Here is a 10,022-nt window from a genome sequence, read left to right as displayed (position 1 = left end):
TCCATGAGGTCCCATCTCCAGGTTCTCCATGGGGTCTAGGAGCCCCATGGGATCCCATCTTCAGGTTCTCCATGGGCTCCAGGTTCTCTGTGGGGTCTAGGAGCTCTATGGGATCCTATCTCCAGGTTCTCCATGGGGTCCAGGAGCCCCATGAGGTCCCATCTCCAGGTTCTCTATGGGGTCCAGGAGCTCCATGGGATCCTATCTCCAGGTTCTCCATGGGCTCCAGGAGCCCCATGAGGTCCCTTCTCCAGGAGCTCCGTGGGATCCTATCTTCAGGTTCTCTATGGGGTCCCATCTGGGAGCCCCATGGGCTTCAGGAGCTCCATGGGCTCCAGGTTCTCCATGGGCTCCAGGAGCTCCATGAGGACCCATTTCCAGGTTCTCCATGGGGTCTAGGAGCCCCATGGGATCCCATCTCCAGGTTCTCCGTGGGCTCCAGGTTCTCCGTGGGCTCCAGGTTCTCTGTGGGGTCTAGGAGCTCCATGGGATCGTATCTCCAGGTTCTCCATGGGGTCTAGGAGCTCCATGAGATCCCATCTCCAGGTTCTCCGTGGGGTCTAGGAGCCCCATGGGATCCCATCTTCAGGTTCTCCATGGGCTCCAGGGGCCCCATGAGGTCCCGTCTCCAGGTTCTCCATGGGCTCCAGGTTCTCCGTGGGGTCCAGGAGCTCCATGAGGTCCCTTCTCCAGGAGCTCCATGGGATCCTATCTTCAGGTTCTCTATGGGGTCCCATCTGGGAGCCCCATGGGCTTCAGGAGCCCCATGGGTTCCCATCTCCAGGTTCTCCATGGGCTCTAGGAGCTCCATGGGATCCTATCTCCAGGTTCTCCGTGGGCTCCAGGTTCTCCGTGGGGTCTAGGAGCTCCATGAGATCCCATCTCCAAGTTCTCCATGGGCTCCAGGAGCTCCATGAGATCCTATCTCCAGGTTCTCCATGGGCTCCAGGAGCTCCATGGGATCCCATCTCCAGGTTCTCCATGGGCTCCAGGAGCTCCATGGGATCCCATCTCCAGGTTCTCCATGGGCTCCAGGTTCTCCATGGGGTCTAGGAGCTCCATGGGATCCCATCTCCAGGTTCTCCAGGAGCTCCGTAGGTTCCCATCTCAGGTTCTCCATGGGGTCTTGGTTCTCCACGGGCTCCAGGAGCCCCATGGGATCCCATCTTCATGTTCTCCATGGGCTCCAGGTTCTCCGTGGAGCCCCATCCAGGTTCTCCATGGGCTCCAGGTTCTCCGAGGCGTCGAGGTTCTCCATGGGATCCCATCGGGGTGACCCATGGGGGGGTTCTCCACCTCCAGGAGCTCCACGGGGACCTCTTGGAGCTACGGGTGCAAGGGGAGCCCCGGGAGGGGCCGCGGCAGGAGGTGTCCCCCCAGGAGCTGCCCCGGGACGGCCAGGACGGGGCTGAGGGCCGGGAGCGTCCCCAGCGGGGACCCTGGGGGACACAGAGGGGACATGTCCAGCCAGCCAGCCAGCCATCCTGGACCTTCACCCCAGCCCGTGGTCGTCCCACAGCTCCAGGGTTTCTCCATCCACCTTCATCCACCCATCTCCATGGGGTCTCCATCCATCCATCCAGCCATCTCCACAGCTTCCACCTCCATCCATCCACCTCCATCCATCTCCACAGCTTCCATCTCCATGGCTTCCACCTCCATCCTTCCATCCCCGTGGGGTCTCTATCCATCCATCCATCCATCCACCCCCATGGTTTCTCCATCCATCCATCTCCACAGCTTCCATCTCCATCCTTCCACCTCCATGGAGTCTCCATCCATCCATCCATCTCCACGGCTTCCATCTCCATGGCTTCCGCCTCCATCCTTCCATCTCCATGGAGTCTCTATCCATCCATCCATCTCTATGGTTTCCATCTCCATGGGGTCTCCATCCATCCATCCATCCATCCATCCATCCATCCATCCATCCATCCATCCATCCATCTCCATGGCTTCCATCTCCATGGGGTCTCTCCATCCATCCATCTCCATGGCTTCCACCTCCATGGAGTCTCCCTCCCTCCATCCATCCATCCATCTATCTCCATGGCTTCCATTTCCATGGCTTCCACCTCCGTCCTTCCATCTCCATGGGGTCTCCATCCCTCCATCCCTCCATCCCTCCATCCATCTCCACAGCTTCCATCTCCATGGCTTCCACCTCCATCCATCCATCTCTGTGGCTTCCACCTCCATGGGGTCTCTCCATCCATCCATCTCCATGGCTTCCACCTCCATGGGATCTCCATCCATCCATCCATCCATCTCCATGGCTTCCACCTCCATCCATCCATCTATCTCCACAGCTTCCATCTCCATGGAGTCTCCATCCATCCATCCATCCATCCATCCATCCATCCATCCATCCATCTCCACAGCTTCCATCTCCGTGGCTTCCACCTCCATCCATCCATCTCCATGGGGTCTCTATCCATCCATCCATCTCCGTGGCTTTCATCTCCATGGGGTCTCCATCCATCCATCCATCCATCCATCCATCCATCCATCCATCCATCCATCCATCCATCTCCACAGCTTCCATTTCCATGGCTTCCACCTCCATCCTTCCATCTCCATGGGGTCTCTATCTATCCATCCATCCATCCATCTCCATGGCTTCCACCTCCATCCTTCCATCTCCATGGGGTCTCTATCCATCCATCCATCCATCCATCCATCTCCATGGCTTCCACCTCCATCCATCCACCCCTATGGTTTCTCCATCCATCCATCCATCTCCATGGCTTCCACCTCCATGGGGTCTCCATCCATCCATCCGTCATCTCCATGGCTTCCACCTCCATCCCTCCATCTCCCTCCCTATCTCATCACCTTCCTCCTCCTCCCATCCCTTTGTCCTCTCCACCTTCTCTGCTCCCCCGGTTCCTCCTCCCCCAGCCCCTGCTCTGAGGTTTCTCCACCAGCTTTCCCTCTCTCCATGGTTCCTCCTCAACCCCTCTTGACTTCTGGTTCCTCCAACCCTGAGCTCTTCACCGTCTTCTCCATGGCCACCTCCACGCTTGGATGGAGAAGTCCCATCCCAACCTCCTTGGATGAAGAACCTGCTGAAGAACCTCCTGGATCTTCCAGCCACCCAACCCTCCCCCGTCCTCCTCCGCTGGTTCCATCTCCTCTTCCATCCGTGGTGTCCCCACCCCCTGGAGGTCCCTTCCCACCCCCCCGTCCTCACCTCCCAGCAGGTCCCGGCGGCGCCGCAGCCTTCGGGGGGGGACGCAGGAGTCACCGGGGCGGCAAGAAGAACCCGGGGGGCACCGGGGGGCTGTGGGGGAGACACGAGGGGGTGGAGGACATCAAGGATGAGGTCATGGATGGAGATAGAGAGGTCATAGATGGACATAGAGAGGTCATGGATGGACACAGAGGTGGAGAACATCAAGGATGAGGTCGTGGATGGACACACAGAGGTCATGGATGGACACAGAGAGGTCATGGATGGACTCAGAGGTGGAGAACATCAAGGATGAGGTCATGGATGGACACAGAGAGGTCATGGATGGACACATAGAGGTCATGGATGGACACAGAGGTGGAGAACATCAAGGATGAGGTCATGGATGGACATAGAGAGGTCACGGATGGAGATAGAGAGGTCATGGATGGAGAGGGAGGTGGAGAACATCAAGGATGAGGTCATGGATGGACACACAGAGGTCATGGATGGACACAGAGGTCATGGATGGAGACAAAGAGCTCATCATGGACAGGTAAGGAGGTCGCGGATGGAGAGGGAGGTGGAGAACATCAAGGATGAGGTCATGGATGGACACACAGAGGTCATGGATGGAGAGGGAGGTGGAGAACATCAAGGATGAGGTCATGGATGGACATAGAGAAGCCGTGGATGGACACAGAGGTGGAGAACATCAAGGATGAGGTCGTGGATGGACACACAGAGGTCATGGATGGACACAGAGGTGAAGAACATCAAGGATGAGGTCGTGGATGGACACAGAGAGGTCACAGATGGAGAAGGAGCTGGAGAACATCCCTTGTGGCCCCCACTCATGTGGTTCCACCCCCCCCCTTCCCCTCCCTGAAGGTCCCCGACTCACAGCAGAGGTTGGGGACCCTCCAAGGTCCCACGGGGGCCCCGGCCTGGCGGCAGGCGGCCTCGTAGGCCCCCAGGAGCTCCTGGAGGACCTCGTGGAGGACCTCGTGGTCCCGAGGAACCTGCCGGAGCTCCCTCAGGCAGACGTTGTAGAAGACCCTGGGGTCGACGGCCTCGAGGCAGCGTCCGAAGGGCCCTCGGGGGGCTCGGAGGAGGAGCCGGCAGAGCTCGGGGTGGCCGTAGGACCTTCTGGGAGGCCGGTGGGGGTGGCAGGAGAAGGAGGAGGGGACCCGGTAGAGGTGGTCGTCGTGGGGGCGACCATCGAAGTTGCCGCAGAGGCCGCGGGTGACGCGGTGGAAACGAGAGGACACAGTGACGGCCACCGCGGGGCCCGGACCCACCACCACCCGCAGCCCCGAGGAGGTGAGGAGGACCAAGGGGGAGGTGGTGGTGGAGGTGGTGGTGGAGGTGGTGGTGGCATCATCTCCATCTTCGAGGGTGACGCAGACGCTGCGGTCGCCGAGGCAGAAGGGCAGCGGCACCGGGGTCCCGTCCACCTGGGGGGGGGGGGGGGGGGTGGAGGTGAGGGGGAGGACCTGCTGGCCATCGTCCTCCTCCCTCCGGCCTTCTCCGACCTTCTCCAGCCTTCTCCAGCCTTCTCCAGCCTTCTCCAGCCTTCTCCAGCCTTCTCCAGCCCTCCAACCTTCTCCAACCTTCTCCAACCTTCTCCAACCTTCTCCAACCTTCTCCAACCTTCTCCAACCTTCTCCAACCTTCTCCAACCTTCCCCATCCCTCCAACCTTCTCCAGCCTTCTCCAACCTTCTCCATCCCTCCATCCTTCTCCATCCCTCCAACCTTCTCCATCCCTCCAACCTTCTCCATCCCTCCAACCTTCTCCATCCCTCCAACCTTCTCCAACCCTCCAGCCTTCTCCAGCCTTCTCCATCCCTCCAGCCTTCTCCAGCCTTCTCCAGCCTTCTCCAGCCTTCTCCAACCTTCTCCAACCTTCCCCATCCCTCCAGCCTTCTCCATCCCTCCAGCCTTCTCCAGCCTTCTCCAGCCTTCTCCATCCCTCCAGCCTTCTCCAACGTTCTCCAACCTTCTCCAACCTTCTCCAACCCTCCAGCCTTCTCCAACCCTCTCCAACCCTCTCCAACCTTCTCCAGCCTTCTCCATCTCTCCAGCCTTCTCCGACCTTCTCCAGCCTTCTCCGACCTTCTCCAGCCTTCTCCAACCTTCTCCAACCTTCTCCAACCTTCCCCATCCCTCCAACCTTCTCCATCCTTCTCCATCCCTCCATCCTTCTCCATCTGTCTCCATCTGTCTCCATCTGTCTCCATCTGTCTCCAGCCTTCTCCAGCCTTCTCTGACCTTCTCCAGCCTTCTCCGACCTTCTCCAGCCTTCTCCAACCTTCTCCAGCCTTCTCCAACCTTCTCCATCCCTCCAACCTTCTCCATCTGTCTCCATCCTTCTCCATCCATCCAACCTTCTCCAACCTTCTCCATCCCTCCAACCTTCTCCATCCCTCCGACCTTCTCCACCCGTCCCCATCCCTCCACACCCTCCAGCCGGCCATGCTTCCATCCTCTCATCTCCAACCTTCTTCATCCTCCTCCACGCCTCCATCCTTGACCTTCTCCACCCCCATGACCTTCTCAATCCATCTGTGCTCTTCTCAATCCCTTCCATCACTCCATGCTCTTCTCCACCCATCCATGTTCTTCTCCATCCCTGCTCTTCTCCATCCACCCCTCCATCCCTCTATCTCCTTCTCCATCCCTCCATCCATGTCCTTCTCCACCCAACGTTCTCCATCCACCCAAGCTCTTCTCCATCCACCCAACGTTCTCCATCCATCCCTGTTCTTCTCCATCCACCCAAGCTCTTCTCCATCCACCCAATGTTCTCCATCCATCCCAGCTCTTCTCCATCCACCTCTCCATCTCCATCCTACGTTCTCCATCCATCCCAGCTCTTCTCCATCCACCTCTCCATCTCCATCCTACGTTCTCCATCCATCCCAGCTCTTCTCCATCCACCTCTCCATCTCCATCCTACGTTCTCCATCCATCCCAGCTCTTCTCCATCCACCTCTCCATCTCCATCCTACGTTCTCCATCCATCCCAGCTCTTCTCCATCCACCTCTCCATCTCCATCCTACGTTCTCCATCCATCCCAGCTCTTCTCCATCCACCTCTCCATCTCCACCCAACGTTCTCCATCCATCCCAGCTCTTCTCCATCCACCTCTCCATCTCCACCCTACGTTCTCCATCCACCCTCCACCATCCCTGCTCTTCTCCATCCACCCCTTCTCCTCACCTCGGCTCCTCCAGCTCCGAGCAGGCCCCACCGTCTCTCTCCCACCGTCACCACCACCCTCCTCCTCCTCCGTCCGTCATCTTCAACGGTGACATCGAAGCCGGGGTGGCTCCTGCTGGAGCTCCGGGCCACCACGTAGGAGCAGTTGTCCCCGGCGGCCACCTCGGCGCCGTCGAAGCTCAGGTAGTGGTGGCTCCCCAAGGACCTGCAGGTCCCTGGGAGCTCGGTGGCCTCCGGTGGCACCGGGCACCCTTGGGGGACGCCGGGGTGGGAGGAGATGCAGCCTTCGCGGCACCCACCGTCGCAGCCGGGGACGCAGGTGGAGTAGAAGGTCCCCTCGGGGCACCTGGGGGCTGGGGGAGGAGAAGACAAGTCCCATCTCCGGTGCCTGGACCCCCCATCCCACCTTCCCGAGGTTCTCCAGGGGCTGGTGTCCCCCCATCCCACCTTCCCGAGGTTCTCCAGGGGCTGGTGTCCCCCCATCCCACCTTCCTGAGATGCTCCAGGGGCTGGTGTCCCCCCATCCCACCTTCCCAAGGTGCTCTAGGAGCTGGTGTCCCCCCATCCCACCTTCCTGACGTTCTCCAGGGGCTGGTGTCCCCCCATCCCACCTTCCCGAGATGCTCTAGGGGCTGGTGTCCCCCCATCCCACCTTCCCGAGGTTCTCCAGGGGCTGGTGTCCCCCCATCCCACCTTCTCCAGGGGCCGGTCCCCTCCCAGACCCGGGGTCCCTGGGTGTTTGCTGAAGGTTGAAGGGACGGAGAAGATGGGATGGGTGGAGAAATGAATGAAGGGATGGAAAAGGGATGGAGAAGGTTGGAGGGAGAAGGTTGGATGGAGGGAGAAGGTTGTATGGAGAGATGGAGAAGGTTGGATGGAAGGAGTCCAGGAGAAGGTCGGATTGGATGGAGAAGGTTGGATGGAGGGAGAAGGTTGGATTGGATGGAGAAGGTTGGATGGAGGGAGAAGGTTGAATGGAAGGAGAAGGTTGGATGGAGTCCAGGAGAAGGTTGGATGGATGGAGAAGGTTGGATTGGAGGGAGAAGGTTGGATTGGAGGGAGAAGGTTGGATTGAATGGAGAAGGTCGGATGGAGAGATGGAGGAGGTTGGATGGAAGGAGTCCAGGAGAAGGTTGGATGGATGGAGAAGGTTGGATTGGAGGGAGAAGGTTGGATTGGATGGAGAAGGTTGGATGGAGAGATGGAGAAGGTTGGATGGAAGGAGTCCAGGAGAAGGTTGGATTGGATGGAGAAGGTCGGATTGGATGGAGAAGGTCGGATTGGATGGAGAAGGTTGGATGGAGAGATGGAAAAGTTTGGATGGAAGGAGTCCAGGAGAAGGTTGGATGGAGAGAGATGGAGAAGGTTGGATGGAGGGAGTCCAGGAGAAGGTTGGATGGAGAGAGATGGAGAAGGTTGGATGGAAGGAGTCCAGGAGAAGGTTGGATGGAGAGATGGAGAAGGTTGGATGGAAGGAGTCCAGGAGAAGGTTGGATGGAGAGAGATGGAGAAGGTTGGATGGAAGGAGTCCAGGAGAAGGTTGGATGGAGAGATGGAAAAGTTTGGATGGAGGGAGTCCGGGAGAAGGTTGGATGGAGAGAGATGGAGAAGGTTGGATGGAAGGAGTCCAGGAGAAGGTTGGATGGAGAGAGATGGAGAAGGTTGGATGGAGGGAGTCCAGGAGAAGGTTGGATGGAGAGAGATGGAGAAGGTTGGATGGAGGGAGTCCAGGAGAAGGTTGGATGGAGAGAGATGGAGAAGGTTGGATGGAAGGAGTCCAGGAGAAGGTTGGATTGGATGGAGAAGGTCGGATTGGATGGAGAAGGTCGGATTGGATGGAGAAGGTTGGATGGAGAGATGGAAAAGTTTGGATGGAAGGAGTCCAGGAGAAGGTTGGATGGAGAGAGATGGAGAAGGTTGGATAGAGGGAGTCCAGGAGAAGGTTGGATGGAGAGAGATGGAAAGTTTGGATGGAGGGAGTCCAGGAGAAGGTTGGATGGAGAGATGGAAAAAGTTGGATGGAAGGAGTCCAGGAGAAGGTTGGATGGAGAGAGATGGAGAAGGTTGGATGGAGGGAGTCCAGGAGAAGGTTGGATTGGATGGAGAAGGTTGGATGGAAGGAGTCCAGGAGAAGCTCGGCTGGAGCGCCTTGGACTTACGGCACAGGTCCTCGGAGCGCCACCCCAGGACCTTGGCCCCGGCCTCCTGGCAGGCGGCGGCGTAGGCGGCGAGGACCCGGCAGGCCCCGTCTCTCCGGCACTGGTCGGCGAGACAATCGCGGTGGTAGGTCTCGGGGCCGATTGTCCCGTGGCAGAGCCGGAAAGGTCCTTCCCGGCTCAGCAGCAGCCGGCAGCCCGGGACCTCCTCGGCTCGGCCCTTCTCCACCGGGGGGCACCTCGGGACCTCTTGGCAGCTGGGCACCTCCGATGGCGGTGGTGGCACCTCCGATGGGGGTGGTGGCACCTTGGATGAAGGTTGTGAGGCCATGAATGATGATGGTGGCACCTTGGATGAAGGTGGTGGGGCCACGAACGATGGTTGTGAGGCCATGGATGGTGGTGGCACCTTGGATGAAGGTGGTGAAGCCACAAATGATGGTTGTGAAGCCACAAATGACGGTGGTGGCACCTTGGATGAAGGTTGTGAGGCCACGAATGATGGTGGTGGCACCTCAGAAGGTGGTTGTGAGGCCGTGGACGGTGGTGGCACCTTGGATGAAGGTTGCGAGGCCACAGAAGGAGGTTGTGAAGCCACGAATGATGGTGGAGACACCTTGGATGAAGGTTGTGAGGCCATGAGCGATAGTTGTGAGGCCACAAATGACGATGGTGGCACCTTGGATGAAGGTTGTGAGGTCACGAATGATGGTGGAGGCACCTCAGGAGATGGTTGTGAGGCCACAGATGAAGGTTGTGAGGCCACAAGTGATGGTGGAGGCACCTCAGGAGATGGTTGTGAGGCTGTGGACGGTGGTGGCACCTTGGATGAAGGTCGTGAGGCCACAGAAGAAGGTTGTGAAGCCTCAAGTGATGGTTCTAAGGCCATGAATGACAGTGGAGATAGCTCAGAAGATGGTCGTGAGGCCACGAATGACGGTGGAGGCACCTCAGAAGGTGGTTGTGAGGCCGTGGATGGTGGTGGCACCTTGGATGAAGGTCGTGAGGCCACAGATGAAGGTTGTGAGGCCACAGAAGAAGGTTGCGAGGCCACAGAAGAAGGTTGCGAGGCCACAGATGAAGGTTGTGAGGCCACAGAAGAAGGTTGCGAGGCCACAGATGAAGGTTGTGAGGCCACAGAAGAAGGTTGCGAGGCCACAGAAGAAGGTTGCGAGGCCACAGATGAAGGTTGTGAGGCCACGAATGTTGGTGGAGGCACCTCAGGAGATGGTTGTGAGGCCGTGGACGGTGGTGGCACCTTGGATGAAGGTGGTGAGGCCTCAAATGATGGTTCTAAGGCCATGAATGATGGTTGTGAGGCCATGAATGATGGTTCTAAGGCCACGAATGACGGTGGGGGCACCTTGGATGAAGGTCGCGAGGCCACGAACGACGGTGGAGGCACCTCAGAAGGTGGTTGTGAGGCCGTGGACGGTGGTGGCACCTTGGATGAAGGTCGCGAGGCCACA

Source organism: Phaenicophaeus curvirostris, unplaced genomic scaffold (assembly GCF_032191515.1).
Source record: "Phaenicophaeus curvirostris isolate KB17595 unplaced genomic scaffold, BPBGC_Pcur_1.0 scaffold_258, whole genome shotgun sequence".
Taxonomy (NCBI): domain Eukaryota; kingdom Metazoa; phylum Chordata; class Aves; order Cuculiformes; family Cuculidae; genus Phaenicophaeus; species Phaenicophaeus curvirostris.
This window is presented reverse-complemented; position numbering follows the sequence as displayed.